At 44.1% G+C, this 20483-nt stretch overlaps 1 protein-coding gene across 4 annotated transcripts in view; it reads right to left on the reverse strand.

The window, feature by feature from the left end:
• The window catches only part of CLIP2 (CAP-Gly domain containing linker protein 2), a 94979-nt gene extending 76195 nt beyond the window's left edge, over nt 1-18784 (reverse strand). For 3 of the 4 annotated variants that reach the window (XR_010030252.1, XM_063174019.1, XM_063174016.1), the window contains exon 1: nt 5107-5210. The gene's annotated coding sequence lies outside the window, so the exon portion shown is untranslated. Of the gene's footprint in view, nt 1-5106; nt 5211-18542 lie in introns of those variants that run through there. The other variant, XM_063174017.1, reaches the window with a different exon arrangement.
• Between the last annotated feature and the right edge of the window lie 1699 nt (nt 18785-20483).

The following is a 20483-nucleotide window of genomic DNA, read 5'->3' on the forward strand; positions in this document are numbered from 1 at the left end:
GAGCTGTCACTCCTAACAATGGCAATCAAAGCTGCTGGCACCCTAAGGCACAGTGCATCACAGCACTCCATAAACCTGAATCATATGATCACCAAAAAGCACCACCTGACTTTGACATTTCCATGTCAGTGTGCTGGGAGTGTTCCTACACCTTCCCAGCACCCAGCCAATGTGCTTTGGGGAGATTCAGAATTTAAAAAGGAATAGTGCTTGCAGATGCTTCACAGACATCAAGATTAAACATGCAGGAGGCGTTGATATTGCCAGTATTTACTAGAAATATACATAAATATAAACAAAGTTTTCCTATGGATGAGACACAGCAAGTTCAAAAAGCTACTACAGGGGCCCCAGTAAAAGCTCACATAAACAGACAGAAAAAAGAGTGAAAGGCAAAACATCCTTCCTCCAACAGGCATCCTCTGTCTCAGCAGCATTTCCATACAAACCTGCATTTTTGTGCCATACTCTTCATCATTAAATCTCCATTAGGGATGGTTGGTGAATCAGCTCAACATGCCAAACTTACCAGCTGGGAAACAAAAGTCCAGAGGGGAAAAAAAAAAAATAAAAGAAAAAAGAAAAAGGCACTTATGCAAGGTTGCAGACTGACCTGCTCCAATTTGCATAGTAAGGATTTCAGTTATAAAACAAATAGCTAAATGTTAAATCTAGCCAAGGAGGAGGCTTGATTCAGCAGGGCCAGCTTCATACTGATGGGAACCACAGAGGCAGCACAGGGCACAATATAAACAACAAATATGAGGCTACAAAGCTCATTAAACACAACTGGAGAAGCCTCTTCTTGTAGGGAGGTTTGTTCTGCAGCCAGGACAGCCCCTGCATCCAGGGGAGGCACTTGCAGGTCATCAATGTGAGCGTCCACCAAGGATGGGAAATGCTGTTGGTTCCAACAGGCAGCTGCTGTTTGTGCCTGCCAGGCTGCTGAAGAGTTCCCAGTACCAATTACAGGACACAGAAGTGTCAGAGCATGGTGCAACAGGGAAACAGGGGAGGGATATGCCAAAGGAAGAAAAAGAACAGACCAGCCAGAGAAATCCTTTGTCAGGGACTGTGTCAGGAGTGGTGCCTCAGGCTGGAAACCTCCCCTGCCCCAGCAGAGGATGTGCTGCAAAAGAAGTTCGTGCTGCAAAAGAGATTGTGTTGCTTTTTGTCAGTGAAACACTTTGTCTTTTGTACAGAAACAGGCAGATAGGCAAAGTGACAATGACAACAACAAAACAAAGGGGAAAACACGACAGAAAACACTTTACACTGAGCCAGGCTGCCCAGAGAGGCTGTGCAAATTCCTGCATTGCTACGTTATTCCTTGAAAAACAAAAATCTTCCAACCCCTGCCTTGAATGACAGGTGAAGACAGATCCAATCTGGAACAGACAGATGGATCAGATGATTTCTTGAAGTTTCTGTGGAATCTTCCCAGTGTAACCAATATCCACGTGGTCTTTACTACACTATGCAAGTTATTCAGTAAAATAAAATAGAATTAATTTCGACCAAGAGCTCTGGAAAAGGCAATACAATTTAATTTGCATTACCTTTTTAAAAGAAGCACGTGTGAAAGCACAGGAAAGGGATTTATAAGGAGCAGAAAGGGATTTAAAAGTTCCAAGATCCACATACCCAACATCCCCAGAGCATTTCATTCACAAACCTCAAAGGAGGTCAGAATTACAACAGCCTTTTTGGACCTGGGAGAAACAGATGGAAAAAAAATATTTCTCTCAAGACTTCTGAAAAAACAGTGGCAGAAATGGCACCACTATCTCCCTGAATATCTAACCCATCAAAGCACTTGGGAAGTCCTTCTGAAGTGTTTACTTTGCAGACACAAAGTATAAATATTTTCCAAAATAATAATTTGCCTTTCACAGGCACAAATGGAATTATCAAGGGAATCAACAGCAGAACTCAGAGCATAAACTCTCAAAATAAACCAAAGTTTAGATTCCCTTTGTGCTTCAGCAGACTGGGATGAGGAGATGGAGACTCCATGACAGGCTCAGAAACTGCAACATGGAATTTTGCCAGTTTGTGCCACACTCCTCTGCAACTACGCAGGTGATTAAACATTAGCTCAATAAAAATTAATAATGGAAATGAAAATATCACTTCATTTCAGTGCCAGTTCAAGTCAGCATCACATTTAATTCCATCATTCTGAAGCAAAAAAAAAAAAAAAAAAGGCAACAAAAATATGAAAAAATTGGCTTTATTTCTTCACACATCTTTCTTTGCTTATGCTGCATCTGGGCCAGCCATGGCTGTTTTATAGACACAGTTTCACTTATTTAGAATGGGATAATAAAAACTGTACCAGTGTATGGGAATGATTTCCAGAAAGCCTGATGCAGAAACATTGTAGCTTGCTGTAGGTTTTGTTTAAAAGGGATTTCTGTAGGATCTTTTTTTTCTGGAATAGCAGAAAGTATCAGCCACATGCACAGAAGTCATTTTTCCACAACAAGAGCTACTGCACAATCACATAGCAGCAAGAAATGAAATGCAGCAATGAGGGAAGTGCATTTGCTTTGTGCTGCTCAGAGCACACAGGCTGCTCTCAGCAGAGCAGGGAAAGGCTCCAAGAGCACGGGGGTGCTGCAGAAAGAGACTTTGTGCAGTGGCACACTGAGAATTCTGTGTCCCCATCAGTGTCAGCCACGTGGGGTGAGACAGGGAGGACCCACATGGAGAAAACAGGGCACAAAAAAAAGACCAAGCCCAGTTCCTTACTCTAACCTGGGATTCTGGAGTGAGCATGGACTGTTCATCTTTATTCAACAACTTAAAGTGGTTGTTTTATAAAACTGACCAGTAAAACAAAGGCCAAGTCATGCTGGAGTTTGACATTACCAGGACTATCACCGAGGTGCTCTCCCTGGCCAACAACACCTGAAATTCTACCATAAACACCACAAGAACAGTGATAAAGGAATAACAGCCAGAGACTGATTACTGGGGGCATTAAGTCAAAAAATAGTGCTCTCAACCCATGTCAGCAACTTCCTTGATCATTCTTGAGCCCTTGGGAGATGGGGAGGAAAAGAGCCACAAGGTATTTATAAAAGGCATCTATGAAAAACAGATCTCTCCATAAATATCTGTAGATATCTCTATAGATAAGTGCACACCAGTGTCTAACACAGGCTGGCAACAAGTCACATCCAGGTCTAGCTACCCAAACCTGGCCTTTCCCAGAGCTTTAAAAGTATCTAATCTTGCCATGCATTGTACTCTGTGCAAAGTGGTACCAACACCAGGTACCTGGGGTATGGAACTTGCTTTATATACTGTCTCCTGTCCTCACCAGAATGATAAAACACCCTCTGAAAAAAAGAAAAAAGAATTCATTTCCCCATGTTTCATGGACAGAGGCAGCATTTTGATAAATAAACCCAACAGCATCAATCAGGAGGTGGAACACACACCTTGACCCATTTTAACCACCCAATAACACAACAAAGAATCAACCTGGATGTCCTTACAGAGCCACATCCCTTGGTACCAGAACCCCCACTCTGGGTTCTCCATCACTTCTTGTGCTAAACCAAAAAGTACAAGTGGGATAAAGAGGAAACACACCAAGAACTGCTCCTTGCTTGTAGATTCTGGCAGCCTGCAAGGCTAGAGGAGCCCATACCAACCTTGGCCTCAGCAGATATCCCATCTATACTGATCCTAAGAGCATCTCCTTAAAAAACCCCAGGTTTTTTGAGGTTTCCCTTAAGTGAAGGCAGCCCCACATCTCTGCTCCTGAGATGACAGACAGGCTCCAGCACAGCTTCTCCCTGCTGTGCTGCAGGGGCTGGTGCTAATGTTGTCACTTGTGCCGTGTCTCAGAGCTGAGCCTTTGAAGTCCTGCACTCCCAGAGATTTCTGGTAGGCAGTGACAACTTTCCTGAGAACACAGCTGTTTGATGCAGACTCCCTCCTTCCTAATCCCTGGCAGGCTCTAACAGCAGGCAGGTAATTTCTTAAAATGCTGTATCTCAGACCTAAATGTAAAATCAGGAGCTGCACGATGTTCAAAAGCATCACCACACCAGCAATGACAGACCTGTGCTGATTAATGGGGCTCTCTTGGAGCACTGATGGGGACAGGAATGCTCTTACCAGGCAGCTGGGCAGAGGCCAACCAGCCTGGCCAGGCAGATATATCTCTGTCCACATGCAGACCAGCTCTTGAGTTGCAAGTCACCCTCAAGGAAACACTTCTAGCCAGCAGGAATGGATGGACGGGTAAAAGCTGACACCCATTCCAGCAGGATGAGTTTCTGAGACAAGGTTTGTAGGCCTGTGAGACTGATGCTCAGCAGAGCAGCAAATAACACTCGGTGCTGACACAGTGCTTTGTCTCCCAGCGCTTCCAAAACGCCGCTGCAGCCTCTGTGGGTACTGTGCAGATAACAACTCCTGCCTCGCCTCTGTCTCATCCCTGGATGCTGCCCCAAACATCCTTTGCTGTTTGTGAAAGGGGCAGATCCCTCCTTCACCTGCCTGGCTGCTCCTGCCAATGTCAGCAGCTCAACCCGGGCCTTCCTCAGAGGCACATCTCGCACCAGACAAAAACCCACATCAGATCCTGCAGGATGTGCTTAATGTCATATCTGGATCGTTAAACAAGAAAACCCGAGCGTGGACACTGAGCCCAGCAAGCAGCCAAGCCTCCCAGAGACAAAAGACAAATTTCCTCCCGTTCCAAACCCAAAACTTGCTCGGCCACGGATGCTGACACCCCCTCCCACGTCGGTCTCCATGGCACCAGGCCGCTCCAAGGCGCCGTTCCCGTGCCCCAGGAGCGGGGAGCGCGCCCGCGGCGGGCCCGGGGCTCTGAGGGAGCGCGCCCCCGGCGGGCCCGGGGCTCTGAGGGTGCGCGCCCCCGGCGGGCCCGCACCCCTCCCGCAGCACCGAGGGAGCCAGCCGGGCTGCCGGCGATGCTCGGTGCCTTCCCCAGCCCAAGGACAATGCCGCCCATCGGTACCGAGCGGCGCATCCCCGCTGCCCGGGCTCCTCCCGTACCCTCTCCATCCATCCATCCCTCCATCCATCCCTTTGTTGTGCCGTCCCTCCCGCTGTCCCCCTTACCCTGTGCCGCCCTGCTGCGGGGCAGGGGGCTCGGAGCCGCCGCAGGATGCGAGCCCGGCCGGCAGCCGCCCTGCCACTCCCTGCGCGGCCGAGCCCGGAGCCGGGAGCCGGGAGGAGGAGGAGGAGGAGGAGGAGGAGGGAGCTGGGCGGCGGCTCGGGCAGCGGGGGCGGAGGAGGATGCGGGGCCGGCACCGCCGCCGCTGCTGCCGGGCCCACACGAACAAAGGGGCCGGTCCGGGGCCGCCCCGCGCCGAAATCCTCCTGGTTGCCGGGCCCTGGCGCCTCCCGGAATGGGGTGGGAGGGTGGAAAGGCAGCGCCGAGGCTCCTCCTGGCTGCCCGCAACTCCGAGCGCTCCTGCTCTAAAATCAGAAATAATCGTAAAATCGCATTTTGCTCGCTGGAGCCGCCGCCGCCGCCTCCCTCCCCGCGGCACTGGGATGGGGCTCTGGGAAGGAGGAGCTCTCCCGACGCACCTGAATTTAGGTGGTAGCGATTTTGATTGATAAAAGAAGGGAAGGGCAGGAGGTGCTTCCCATAAAAAAAAGGAGAGACCTCCCCCAATTAGCCGGGATTTAACGGGGAAAGCAGCAAAGAGAACACACCTGCAGCTTGGAAACTCGTTGATTGAAAGCAAGGATGGCCGGGCTGAGGTGGTGACCATCACTTGGCCTTGACCACCTCCTGCTGCTCCCTCCCAGAGCCATGCCTGGGCAGAAATTGCACAGGGATACAACGGAGCAGGGACATACAATCATTTAGGATAGGAAACCCCTAAAAGCTCACGGAGTGCAGCCACTCCCCCAGCACTGACAAGGCCACCACTGCTCCCTGTCCCCAGGTGCTAATTCTGCACATCTGTAAAATCCCTCCAGGGATTGTGGCTCCACCACTGCCCTGGGCAGTTGTGCCAGGGCTGGACAACCGTTTTGATCAGGAAATTTTCCAATCTCCTCTGGTGCTACTTGGGGCTGTTTTCTCTTGTCGTGTCTCTTGTTCCCTGTGAGCAGAGTCTGACCCCACCTGGCTGCACTTTCCTGTCAGGGAGTTGTGGGGAGTGAGAAGGTCCCCCCTGAGCCTCCTTTTCTCCATGAAAAGGAGCATCCCCAGCTCCCTCAGCCACTCCTCATTACACTTATGTGTCAGACCCTTTGCAGCTCTGCTGCCTTTCTCTGTACATGTTCCAGCGCCTGTCTGGTGCCTGTGCCCTCAAACTGCATCCCTAATTTAGACAGGAGTGAAAGTGCTTGGCACAAAGGCCATAACTCTGTACTTTATTACCTCTGCAGACACCCACATCACCCAAGGGGCAGCCCAGGATATTTTGTACATCAGATGCTGTGGTGGGAGGCCCCAGGGTATGCAGAAAGAGAGGAGGCTCCTACCCAGCAGCAATCCCCAGATCTGTGGCTGTGACGCTGCTCTGATTTGCCCGTGGGAGCCCAAAAAAGCAGAGATAGAAATGAAGGAGGTGCAGGCAGCAAAGCAGAGAAGAATAGAGCTGAGGTCAACTGAGCATCACCCAGAATATGAGATTTGACAGTCCTGGCTTTAGCAAGATGACCCAGTCCCAGGAGGCAGCTGTAGGCATCCTCATTTCTCATCTTGCAGGGAGGAAGCCAAAGTCAGAAGTGAAATGGTTGGTCCAAGCCAAAAATAGAACCTGAAGCACCTGACTTCAACGCCTCTGCTTCAACTGCTACTTACTGTATTTCCCTGACATTTTCCTACATCCAGGCTCAAGTCATTGCTTTGCAGTCTGTATACAAGAATTTTTGTCTCCTCTCCAATCTGTAGTTGCCTAGGGAGACAGTATGGCACCAGGAGAAGAGTGAGATGAGAAGGTGCCTATTGAATCAGGCTTGGGCTCCAACAGACCTTCTCACTTCTCCATCCAGCTCCACCCCTGCTATGCCAGCTCAGTCAGTCCCCATCCTTAGGTCCAAGTCTCTTTCCTTACCCAAAAGGTGGCAGAGCAATGACGGTGACCTCCCTTTGTGAGACTAACAAGAAGCATTATATGCAGACATGCATTTGATAAGGAGGAGTATAAATTTAAAGAAGTTCTGAAAAAAAATATCCTTTTTAATATTTTCAGGTGCTTCAGGGTAGGATTTCAAATCAGGAATTGCTTAGAAGTTAAACCTCATTTTTGATCAATTGGACAATTTTATGCTCAATTTTATATGCACTAATTTGTTATCAGTACAAATAACTTCAACATAAATGTTTAAAGGACAGCCCTGTTCTGCATGACAAAGAAGGTCAGCAGGTCTGGGGTTATATTTTGCCTGCAAAAAGTATGTGGCTCTGAGAGGAGAATCAAACCCACTGGCTTCAATGTGATGAAGCTAGAAAAAAGTTCCCAGCTCTTGCAGTCATTTCCTTGAATCATTTTGACAAATCTGCCTCTCTGCTAAACTTCTCTGGGGAATTCCCAGGGAGAGCAGGAAGGATCATCCAGGGGCAGAGCTCTGGCAGTGATGTGGCTGAAGTGCCTGTAGATTTGAATTTGTGTCTTCTATCAAGTGCTCTCCCACAAAGCTGTCCCTCAGCTTTTGTTGTTCCTGCTTGTCACAAAGCTTCAGGATGACTATAAATGTTGAAATGCCATCATCCCACAGACACTACTATTTCCCAATAACCATTTCTTTATTCACAGGAGCTTATGTGCAGGCAAAGAGCCCCTAACTGATGTCCCAGACAAGGGAGAGCACAGGAGACACGTAATTGTTAATTTTACACAGGTGAGCAGAATAATGACTTTAATTAAACCATTATATGTAGAGAACTGGTATGTAATCTCTGACATCTCTGGGCTATCACATTTGCCTGATAATACTCTCTACTACTCTCTTGTTTTCTCTGATATGATATATATCTTGTTTTGAAAGGCGGCTTCTCACACATAGGCAAAACTGTCTCCACTTGAGTGATCCATTGCTGGGATTTGACAAGTATTTGCATTAGCTGTTGGGATCTCTAAAAAACTTTACTGCTGTTTTCTTTTAAATTACTCTGACAAACAGAAGCATCACACAGACAATGTAGCATAAAAACCAAGGGAATACTCATGCCTGCATCTAGGGAAACAAAAAGAGCAAACATTTTGTGTTTTGCTGTTATCTATATTTTTTAAATAAAGACAGCCAAAGTGTTGAAGTACCTTTCCATTTTATTCACCAGCATCAGAGATAAAGCACCTCTCTGGAAAGAGCTGATGAGACACTCAGCTTGTCACATAGCAGTAAGTCACCCATCCTAATGCCCCAATCCTTCACTTGTTCCCCAAAGACAGCAACTTTTAAAGATGCCACTTCACATGAAGGGGTGGCATCAAGACCTCAGGTGCCAGTAAGGGCTTGAGTTGAATCCCTTCATTCTTTTCTCTATCATAGGCCTATAAATCCCTGCCTCTGTACTGTGGGAATTGAGTGGTGGCAGAAACTACATTTGAAAATATTGCACAACTTCATTACTGTCAACTTTCAGTTCTGTGATTTCCAGCACCTCAAAGGTGCAGCTGCAATGACAGCCTAAGCTCCTACTGTTCAGTCAGGCTGACACTATAAAGAGCCTTCTGCATCTGGGGGCAGAACACAAAATTCCAGCACTGGTGGGAGGAACAAGATTAAAGCAGTGATCTGAAAAAAAAGCTGTTTTTTTCCTTTGATTACAGAGCTGCTGAAAGACCTTCTTATCTTGAGGATCAGTGGCTGCTTTAGGCCTTACTCATTCTAGGCCAAGACTAAAGTTCAGAAACTTCTTATAAACAGTCTTTAAATGAAAATTAAGGTCTTGCATGGTTGCAATGACTCAGCCAAGTGGCAACGTGTTTTCAGGCATTTGTTATCTGACCCAGAGCCACCACAAGGCCTCTAATATCCAGCAGATTCTGTTGTGTCTAGATAGGTGAGAGAAACCCCTCATCTTCAGACATTTATATCCAAGCCAACTCTCTAGGCTTTCTATATAATGAGTGCAGAGGAACAGACTCTGGGGTAGAATTCCCCTTATTGTACTGCAGGCACCTAAAAAGGATAAATTGCTCTCTAATGATGCTCTCCTCCATCCATGAATTAAAGAGATATTTGAGAACTAGCCAAATGAGATGTTTAAAGTTAAGTGATGAGAATCCCACTCATCTCCCTTCCAGGAACACTCAGCACAGCTGATGGAGCTTATTTGGGTACATACAGCTCAGAGGTGTGTGCTGGGTGCACTCCTGTCTGAAGGCATCACTTTGTTTTGTTTCACTGGAAGAAATGAGACTTTTGGCCAGGATAACATGGGCAAGGTCTGGCTCCAGGACCCTTTAGGGGAACACACATGGCTTGTGCAGTGTGCTGGAAAGAGCTTTGGGAAAGGTTTCTACAGTTGACTTCTGTGAGTTCCTGTCTATTTCTTAACATAAAAGGAAGTGTGGGCAGAAATATGTTGAAGGATCATGGCAGTTCTCATTAATTATGAAGATCAAGAGGAGCTCTTACTGCTTTTTTAGTGTGTTTCCTATACTGAAATTAGTGCATTAGCTGTAACTTAAATTTACTCCAACCATCAGTATAATTTAATCATTAACACAGCCTAGTTCCTGTTGTTCCACATTTTGAAAGTAAACTACCTTGCTGCAGTAGCAGTGATTGCAAGGAATGTGGGACAGTACTCCACAGAAAAATAAAACAATAAGATGGATCATGCTGCACGATTGAAAAAATAGTGCCATTTTCATGTTTCCTGCCCATGAGCCCAAAGGCAAGTGGATGTTCAGAGAAATTCAGCATCCTTTAAGTGAAGGCCTTCTGAAATTCTGTGTTTGTCCAAATGCCCTATGCAAGTTCACACTGGCAGTGGAGAATTTGCTCTTTTATTAAGTCAGTAGATTATTGTCAGTCTTTCATCTGAGGATGAAGCTCCTCTTTACAGATGAAGTAAATGAATCATAGAGAGAAGAAATAATATCTGTGAACATAGCTGTTCATTCAGCTGAAACAGAAATGTGTTGGTTGACATCTGCATTTCAGAGTCAAACATCTACAACTAAGCATGACTGAAAAAAAGCAATACAGGAGGATCAGAGCATGGAGAGACTGAAGGGAGATTTGGCAGTAATGAGCATAACATCTTATTCATGGGTGGCAGGGAACAACACAGCAAAAAACCAGAGGTTAAGTAGTGAACAAATCATTCCAGCACAGTACCACATATTTATTTTCCCTGTTATGTTTCTTTTCCCTATCCCCACATTGCAAAAAACCCATATTGCTATATTTAAAGACCATTTTTTGTCCCTGGTAGATCTAGAAGTACATAAGCAGATCAATCTGGGCAGCAGATGAAAAGAAAGTAGAATCTTGTTGGAACCACTCCATCATTGCCCTAAAGGCCCTAAACCTTGTTGCTTGTCTAAATCAAGACTAAAGAGCACACTGTCCTTTACTTAGTTCATTTTCAAAGATCAGGGCAACTGCCAATTGCACTTACCCATGCTGGCACAGAGATAAGAGAGACTTGTAAGCCTCCTGACATCAAAGGTGAGCAAAACCCACCTTATTTTGTAGACTTGGAATCCAATTTGAGAGGGATAAGTTTATTGTCCAAAGGCTCCTCTAACACACAGAATCCAGGTAACCAGATCCTGGCATTATCATGTTCTTCATCCAGTTCTTGCACTTCTCTTCATACACATTCAATCCAGCTGTAGGGCTCCCAGTGTAGTGTCCTATAGTCTATTGTTTAGGAGAAGCATAGCCTGTTTTATAAACCTCTGATAATTCCCTGTATAATTCCATGTGTCCTCCAAAAAACAGGGAGACAAAGATCCACCATAATGGGGCAACTCTGCATTTTTCCACTTGTCAAAACATCATGGGTATGCCTACAAACTCTCCAAGCTCAGTCTCAGTGCATTGCAAATCGAAATTCCTTCTAGATCAATATTTTTTATTGGATGTCAAAAAATTATTCCCGTCTATATAGCTCTTCTTGTTGTCACCAGGGGTGTCAAGATTTATTGTGTTCTCTGACCTCATTAAATAAGTTCTGTAACAAACTGGAGCCACCCTGTACTTTGTGAGAATAAAGAAAAAAGCTGTTTGTTTCCATGTTGTTTGGGCCTGGCCACAAAGACTGTTTTAGACCCAAAAGAAGCACCAGATGTTTTCTAGCAGAGCTACAGAATGTGCTGTGATAGGCAGGAGAATCCTGTTTCCTTTTCATGAACTGGAGCATGTTAGAGGATCAAAGCTGAGGGACAGGAGCCAGGATGAAAAATTTCCTATCTCTGTCCAAGACTTCAAAAAATATTTCAGTACCTACAACCAAAGCTGTGTTTAATGGGGAAGGGGAGGGAAATGAGGCTTCAGTTTGACACTTAAGCCAGGATTTTAAAATGTCATCAGTAGGCAGTGCCTGGACATGGCTTGGATTGCTGCTGTGGCTGTGGGCACTGAAACATCCAGTTCAGTTTCTCAACCTTTAATTCTCCAGAAAAGCAAAACCATCCTTAAAAAGGCTCTGACTCTGTAATTTAACATAGGGAATGCTTTCCCAGGAGATGCCAAGGCACACAAGGAACAATCTTTGTAGCAACTTGCCGATGAGAAAAATTGGAGCATGAAGGCCCACAGTCCCATGCAGGATCACCTCCAGTCCACTGATTCCCAGTCACTAAAGCAGCCAGCTGGTCCCAAACAGGTTTGTGTGGTGGGTGTGATGTAAATCTCACAATAATGAGCTCTGCCAGAGCTGTATGTGAGGTATGGAATAGCAGCAATTTTCCTGTGTGAGGTAGGAGTCTGTTAACAGTACAACTAACTGCCCCCTGCTTCCTGCCAAAAAATGATATTTTTAATTAAGGAGAGGTTTCAACCAAAGACCATGTCTGACCTAATTTAAATTCCACAGTATTGGGCAGAGCATTAAAAAATATATATATATATATATACATAAATAAATATACTGCCCAGAGTAATGGGCAGAGCATAAATACCCAAACCCTCAGCACATCATGTCTCAGGACTGATGGAACAGGCTGTTATCCTGTCACCAGGAGAGCACTGCAGAACCATCCACTGATCCCTGCTCTCAGTGCTCAGCAAGATGGTAAAAGGTTTAAAGAAAAGGTTTATAAAAAAAGAGGTTATTTTCTAATGCAAAAATATTATTAAAAGGTTTATAAAAGGAGGTTATTTCTTTATGCAGAAATAATATGTCCTGTGACAGGAGAGTTGCAAGATGCCCCAAATGACCTCACTCACCAACTGGATATTGCTGCAGGGATTGCCAGGAGCTAAGGGCAGCCTTGACTCCCAAAAATCCCAGCCTTACTAAAACAGATGTAGAAAGGCTGAGAAAGCTTGATCCTTTGCCAGGTGTTCATTTTCATTTTAGAATGTTTATTACAGAAAATCCTTTATAACATGGATTTTGGCTGTCAAATGCTGTGATATAACCCAGATCCAGGAACTTGCACACACTCCTTCAGTTTCCTGTCAATTTAATTGTATTAATTGCACTACATGAACTACATATGTTCCAGTAAGAAAGAATCACTGTGAAAATGCAGCCAGTGTGATGTTCTGTAGAGCACTGTACAGCAACACATGAGAATTGGATCCTAATCCAATTTTTGGTTTTACTGCTGGTGTAAAATGGAAACTCCCTCCATGTCAGCAACTGCTTTCCCAACAGCAAAAGAGAAACAATGATACTAACCTGATCTGTAAAGTGCTTTAACTCATCAGAATGAATATGGAAGGCACACATTCAAACAGCTAATGCTGCCTTCTCTGTTCCAGCCCTAAGTACTGACAGATGAGCTCAATGTTATATACAACAAATGTGAAGTTAATAAGTGAAAAAACCTCAAATATAAAGCTAACAAGTGGGAAAATACAATTAAGGTAAATTATCCTGTGGAATTCAATCCCAGAATATATTAGAGGTAATTAGCATAGTTATATTGCAGCAGTAACAATGGTAATTCTAATTAAAATTTAAAAGTATGAGACAACTCAACTCTTGAAGAAAAGTAAACCTCTCTGAACAGAGTCTATGATTGTTGTATATCACACTTGAGGTTTGTTTCTCTTTTCTTTGAGCCTGTGCTAACAGTGAGCTTCTCAAAGGGGGTGTTTGCCTGAACAGGCATCTGGCCTGTTCCAGTCAGTAATCCACCTGTACCTTCCATTTCACATCCTCTGCAATACTTCTAGGAATGTCTGTGGTAACAGAACAGAAATAGCAGGTTACTATCTAAGATATTTATTGAAGAAAGCAAATAAGAAATTAAAATAACCTTTTTTTTAATGCAAAACACAAATATAAATTAAGCCATATAATGCCCATTTAGCATGCTAAGAAAAGAGATGAACATACTTCCAAACTGGGCTTAAAATGTCATGGCAACAGCTGTCCTCCCAACAGACTGAAATTCATTTATTTGTTGTATCCAGGCAAGTTTGGCAGAGAAAGCCCCTGCATTCACACCTATGTATCACACCAAAAGCTGTGATTTTTAAGCAGACTACAAATACCAACCAAAAATCCAAACAAATGATTGCACCTTGTTGGGTTTTTTTTTTTTTTGTTTGCAAGTGGGGTAGATTTAAGAGATTATTAATGATTTGTGACATCAAGGTGGTAAAACAAAGCCATGTTGCACTTCCAGAGAGAATTGCCTTGCAAATGACACACTGCTGTGACTTTCAAGTCCCAATAGTCAAGGAGCTCAAGTCTAACAATTTCCCCACTTACAAAATCTGCTCATGCAGATCCTTCTTCACAGGGCTGATTGATGTGACTGAAGCCCTGAAGTTGTTTCATGGAACATAAAGAGGATATTAGAGATAACCCCTGTAAACAGCACTTCAAACTTGCAGAGCAGTTTCACTCTCCCTATGCCCACATTGCAAAAAACCCGATATTGCTCTATTTAAAGGCCAGTTTGTGTCCCTGGTAGATCTAGAAGTACATAAGCAGGTCAATCTGGGCAGCAGATGAAAAGAAAGTAGAACCTTGTTGGATTCACTCCATCATTGCTGCCTTGGGACTGTGCTGTTTTGAGAGGTGCCAAGTGTATGAAAAATCTTGTAAGCCTATATTCCAGAGCAGATAGAAGAGTGAAATACTTCTGTACCAGTGTGGACTTGCAGGAGGCAGGCATCATTCCCACACAAAACAAGACCTGTCCCACAACAGTTGTGCCATTTGTTTTCACAGGAAATGTGCCTGGGGACTGCCAAAGCCAAGGCCTCAGCAAGGACCTGCTGCCACCCATCTCTCCTGGAATCCCTGATCTTTGCAATCACTTCCCAGCTCCACAACCCACATTCCTGCCACCCCTCTCTCCTGGAATCCCTGATCTTTGCAATCACTTCCCAGCTCCACAAGCCACATTCCTGCCACCCATCTCTCCTGGAATCCCTGATCTTTGCAATCACTTCCCAGCTCCACAAGCCACATCCCACAGTTGGCCTGTATGAGCTTGTCTCAGTGAGAGATGATTTTGTCACCACTGCCATGAAACTTCATCCAAGCACCCACTGCTAGAAGCACATTGTGCTCCCAGCCTGCCGAGTTCAACAAGGAATAGCAGCCCCAATTTAGCAAAAGTCATAAATCCAGGTTAAACTCCACCTACAGGAAGTATCTCCAGAAAATCAATTAGATTAATCAGCTGCACAGCAAGTGCACAATTCCCTAATCAGGACTCCCTGTGCTGTATTTTTGAGGTGCAGTGGGATGTCATTAAAAGACAGCATAAGCTTTTATTTTCTAAACCCTTCATTTCTTCAACAAAGATCCACTTTGCTGCAGCATAGGATTTTTAAATTATACTCTTCCCTTCTACTCTCTTTTCCAGCTACATAAAGAGCTCAAATACCTTGCTTACACTGACTGATGTGTTGGGGAAATAAAGTCTACTTCATTTGCTATCTTCAATCATTCATTTCCATAAAATTCCAGTTCTAATAAATGGATTTATAATCTACAATCTAGACCAGGTGGGGTATATCAGGTTCCTCTGTACACCTTTCACTTGATGTGCATGAGTGCACACAGCATGCTGTAGCACTGTACCCTGAGGTTATTTTCTGTAAGTAATATTTCCATTCTGGGATGAGGTTTACTAAGCACAGTTGTGATTATTACACTGATACAAGGGAAGTTCATGAGGGGGATTTTGCTGTATTCTGCTTGTATTAGGTCAAACCATCCACTCACAGTTAAGCCCAGTGAAGCTTCTGGCAGATAATCTGTACAATCAATCCCATTTTTAAAGCTGCTGTAGATGCACTTTACAACAAAGATTGTGTTTGCAGCTCTGCATTTCTCTATTCCACTCCAGCAAGTCTCCTACAGTGGAAGAACTCAGTGCAGGTGGCATCAGTGTTTGTATCACCCATCAACAGATGAACCCTGCAAGGCAGAGAAAGCAACAGCACAAGCCCAGCTCATGTTCACCCTAATGACAAGATGTAACATTTTGTGATCTTTCAGCACCTTTATCACCTTATGCCATGGCATTTCAGGAGGTTTTAAAGTAGGAATTCACTGATCAGACAAAAAGGGATGTCTCTGAAGAACAGTATAATCACAGAGGACTTAAAGCACACAGTTTATACAGCCCTACTGCTTGGGAAGAATCCTCCTCTAGTGTAGCAATAAACCATATTTTACATGAACAACAACTGCAATATAGAGCAAATGCCTTGAACAACTTGGTTTAAGAAGTGGATGAAATAACCAAATAATATCCATTGTACAAGTGGAAGAATCTGCATTTCATGTCTAGAGATTGAAACTAATATTCTTCAAAATCTAAGACCTTTTTCTGAGCTATTGGTCAGCTTCTGTTTAACCAAACCTATACAGTGTCCTACACAAATACCCTGCATGTACAAATATGTAAATACATGCACAGAGACATGCTTATTAATATGCATAAATCCTGCACAAATGTAATTGTTTAAGTCATTAAAGAAGGAAGTCAAATGTGCTCAGTATAGGGAATAAAGGCCAAACCTCTCTCTTCTTGGGCAAGGCATTTCAAACTTTCCTGGTTTAGTTTTGCCACATGTGTGTTGGCAGCATCTTTTTTCCAGTAAACGTGCCAGCTGCATGAAAGGTTTTTAGCCATTCAGGTAAAGTTTCTATCAAAATGTCACTGACAAGCATACATGCAGAACTGGAAAGCTAAATCCCAGAATAGACTTGGAAATAATTATAAAAATATATCTATCAAACTGACCTGTTCTTAGCTGATGAGTACTGAATTTGGGGACTGTCTTAGGAGAATTATTAAGGAGGATCCAGAAATGGTGTGGGAATCAGTCTCAGATCTCAGCTCTGGTACCAGTACAAAAGTCAAAAGAAATACCTACACAAAAAGCTTTGCTTGGCAGCCTGGAAATCTCCAGGACAAATGATGTTTAGGGGATAATAGTTCCTAAAGCCCAGAAAAAAAAAAACCCATAGTAAATACTTTTGGTATTTACTCATAAGAAAGTAGTATTTGCCATCCCTTCACTTCATTTATCAAGTCTTCAAAGTAGCTCAAGCACAGTAACCACCAGGGTAAACATTATTATTTAATATTATTGTTTGCATATCCTGTCTATTAAATCTGAACAAAGGGCCAAGACAAGAGGAGCTGCAAGAAAACTTAAGCTAATGCAAAAGAATCTTGATAAACTCTTGAAACTCATGGAAAAATCAAAGTGTGATTCAGCTATGACAAGAGATTGTACAACTCTGCATTCATCTGGACAGATAATAAAATAAGAAGGGGGAAAAAAGGTGGGGAAGAGACTGAAAACCAAGCATTAGACATCAAAAATTTCAGTTCAAACTGCAATGTTTTAATTCCTTAGTTACAAACTGCTTAAAATAAGGTATTACAAAGTCAGCTGTTCCTCAGTGCTGGCTCCAGACAGCACAGCTCACACTGCAAACAGCCACTGGACTAAACTCTCAAGCCCTTTCCTCTCTCCTCTGTTCTCCTTGTCAGTGAGGCCAGAGGCATCAGCAACCACAGCAATAAAAAGCACTGGCAGTGGTTTCCTCCCTTCATGGCTCCAGGAGAACAGCTCATATTTTATTCATGAAAAACGAGGCCTCTGGAGGTCTAAGCAAAAAAAACAGGAAGCAAATATTTCTTGGGGACAGTTGGTCACAGGCTGGCGAGTGTCCAGGACACCAGGGAGGAGGGGCAGGGGTGCAGGGTGGAAGGATGAAAGCTGCTTTCCCTGCAGCCTTCCTGCCAGGGTAGGGAGGAGATCACAAAGGGCAAACTGCACCCAGAATGTCTGGAAATCTCCAGGACAAATGATGTTTAGGGGATAGGAAAGAGGATCCCAAAGGGCAAACTGCACCCAGAATGTCTGTGTGCTGACCCAGAGGGGAACACACTCAGCTGCTGTCCTGCAGTGGGGATCCTGCAGGGAGTCACTGCCTCAGAGGGGCAATCCAAGATGTGCAGTCAGCACAGATGCATTGAAGGATGGGATCCCCTCAAGGTTTAGTTGGGAGAGCTTAATATTTACCCCAGCCACTTGTACAAGTTTTTACTTTGAGTTATCCGGGTAATTCCTCTCCCCACTATGCCACTCTTCACTCATGTCCCAAAATCACATCACTCTGAAGATTGTTTTGCAAGTGCCTTTTAGAATAGGACCACTCCTGAGGCCAGAATAAGCACCTTCATGGGAAAAGAGATCTTTTCCCAGACAGACAGACAGCCCTCTTCCATTTCCTTGTGCCCCCAATAAGAGACCCCCCTTGTTACCAGCAGAGAAAACAATCCTCTGCAATCCTTTGCTTTCCTGAGATGATGTGAAGGTGCAGATGTCCTTTGTCATCTCCAGTTGTGTGCACAGGAACAGCCATCAGTCCCTCACAGCTCAAACCCAACACCCAGCACTGGCTGTGCCCCCCCTCAGGAGCCTTTCCATCACCACTGACTGGTTCTGACTTTAATTATTTCGCACAGGACATTAACAAAAACTTTCTGAGAAGCCTGAGCTTGAATTCTGGAATCTTAAGGGAAAGAAAGATGCTACTTGTTACTTTCTGACAGACTTCCTAAGAGATGACACATGGAGAAGAGTTATTTCTTGAAAACTACAGAAGAAATGTAAATGTTTTACATTGTTTTAATTACTCCATTGTTTTAATTACTCCATTGTTTTAATTACTGCCTAATGAATTTTAGCCCTCAGAATATCTCCCTTGTATGGATGAGCAAATGAGAAACAAGTCATAGCAGAGCAGTCAGAATGAAAGGAAGAGGAAAAACCAACACAAAAACCCACACACATGAGGAGAGGCAGAAAAATGCACACAGAGATCTGAAGATAATAACTCCTTTTTTATTTTTATTATTTTTCTCACATTTTCTATCATGAGCATTTTAAATCAAACCAGACTCGACCCTTACCTTGACCTTTTGCTAAATTTATCCTTTATGCTTTAGGAACTTGCTGCCTTGGAATACAGCAACTCTTCCTTCTGATACTTCTAAATCCATGCTCTGCAGACTTGAATGAATCCAGAGTTCCACAGCCTGGACTGGAAGTTAAATCCTGGACTGTTGATATTGATATTGCATTTCCATCTGTGCCATGAATAAGTGCAGATGAATGTTAAGATTTATTCTGTTGCATTCAGCCAGACAAGGTCTCTGTTGAAGTTTTGCCCAGCATTTAAGAGACTAGAGGAACTGAAATGGGTTGCATAATGCCATGCAGAACCAATTAGGGGCAGTCAGGGGAGAATGTTCCCAGACTGCTAATGCAAGGAATGAGCACAGAAAGTACAAATGCTGGATGCACTCTGGCAGCACTGTGCTGTACCATGGCTACATGGTGTCTGACCAAAAGTCAAGCAATACTTGACTTGAATAATACTTGAATAATGTTACTTTGTAACTTTAAAAAGTGCAATTCACTTTATGCCAGATTTGTTGCAAATTTCTTTTGAAGTTTCTGGTAAACATAAATCAAGCCACTCCACATTCCCATTTTTATGAGAAACAGAGACCAAGTGTTACATCTGAAAACACAAAGAGAGTGGCACACTGGTAAAAGAATGCATGAACCTATATTGCCTACCTCCATTTCAAACTCTTGGATTGTACCAATCAGAGCCCCCAAATCATTCCTCTGATTCTGCACCAGCTTGGGGCTGAGTCTTCAGGCAGAAAGCTCACAGATCCATCAGGTTCCTCCTTCTTCTTTAAGATCCTTCCCCTTACACAAGGGAGCCCCAGCAAGCACTTGCTCTGCAGGATGCTCATTGCAACATTGACATTTGGCAGTGAATCATGCACAGAGCCACTTTCTCAGCTTCCTCAGTGAGAAGGTGAAGGCTGTGTCCTCCCTGGAGGCAAACAGAGCCCTGCTGCAGTCACTAATGGTGACATGAGATCCTGACACAGAGGAGGAAAGGTGATGCTCCACACCAGCCCCAACTGCAGGTGCTCCCAGGGAAGCTGCACCAGAAGAAAAGCATGGCAAGCACAAAAGATCATTCCCCTCTCCTGCACTTTCAATTCATTGACTGTGTAAGGAGCCAACAGCTGCATTTTGGCATCTAGGAACAATGTATGTGTAGAGAATTCACCTGGTTTTGCAGACCAAAGAGGAATTCTAGGAGAAAGTCAATTCTCCTGGATGTCATGGGTGACCTGTGTGCCTTTAACCCAGGTTTCCATACTCCCTCTACTGACTAAAGCTGTAACCACGCAGCTGGACTTGGGCTGGACACTCGTTGCTCTCTGTTATGTGCTTAAAGGAGAAAAAGAAAGGAACTCTCAGTCCCATTTTCAGTCTTCAGCATCCAAAGGGCAGGAGAGTAGGACTGGCTGGTCACTGCTGCTGCATCCTTTTCTTGTAACCTAGTGTAAAGCTCTGGACAAATGCCTCAATGCATGCGGAAAAATCATAATAAAGCTTCTCTGGCTTAAAACAGCACTTAACACCAGTTCTTTTAAATATTTTCAGAAACCAATTGTAAATATGTGCAACTTTAGAGTCTCCCAGTAGCAATAAGCTGAACTTGATCTTCCAGCTGCTCTGTCACCATGACCTGTGCCCTGCCTCACTTCCAGCACTATGAATTTCCTAACTGCAGATGTTGGTGGCACGCTGCTTAAAATTTTGTGTGGCAGCATTAAAAAAAGATTTAAAGTAATTAATGAAAATGTAAAAAGCAATGAGATGCTGCAAATAAAAGTGCTCAGGTGTCACTTTGTATTTACCCAGAGTATGCTGGTGAGCTGCTGTTGCTCTGCTGCTCTTGGAGATGCACAAGAGGAAGGATGAGGCAGTGGATGGGGAAATAAAAAGGGAAATAAATGTGGGACCTCAGGCATTACACT

The sequence above is a fragment of the Melospiza melodia genome, chromosome 21 (assembly GCF_035770615.1).
Source record: "Melospiza melodia melodia isolate bMelMel2 chromosome 21, bMelMel2.pri, whole genome shotgun sequence".
In the NCBI taxonomy this organism is placed as follows: domain Eukaryota; kingdom Metazoa; phylum Chordata; class Aves; order Passeriformes; family Passerellidae; genus Melospiza; species Melospiza melodia.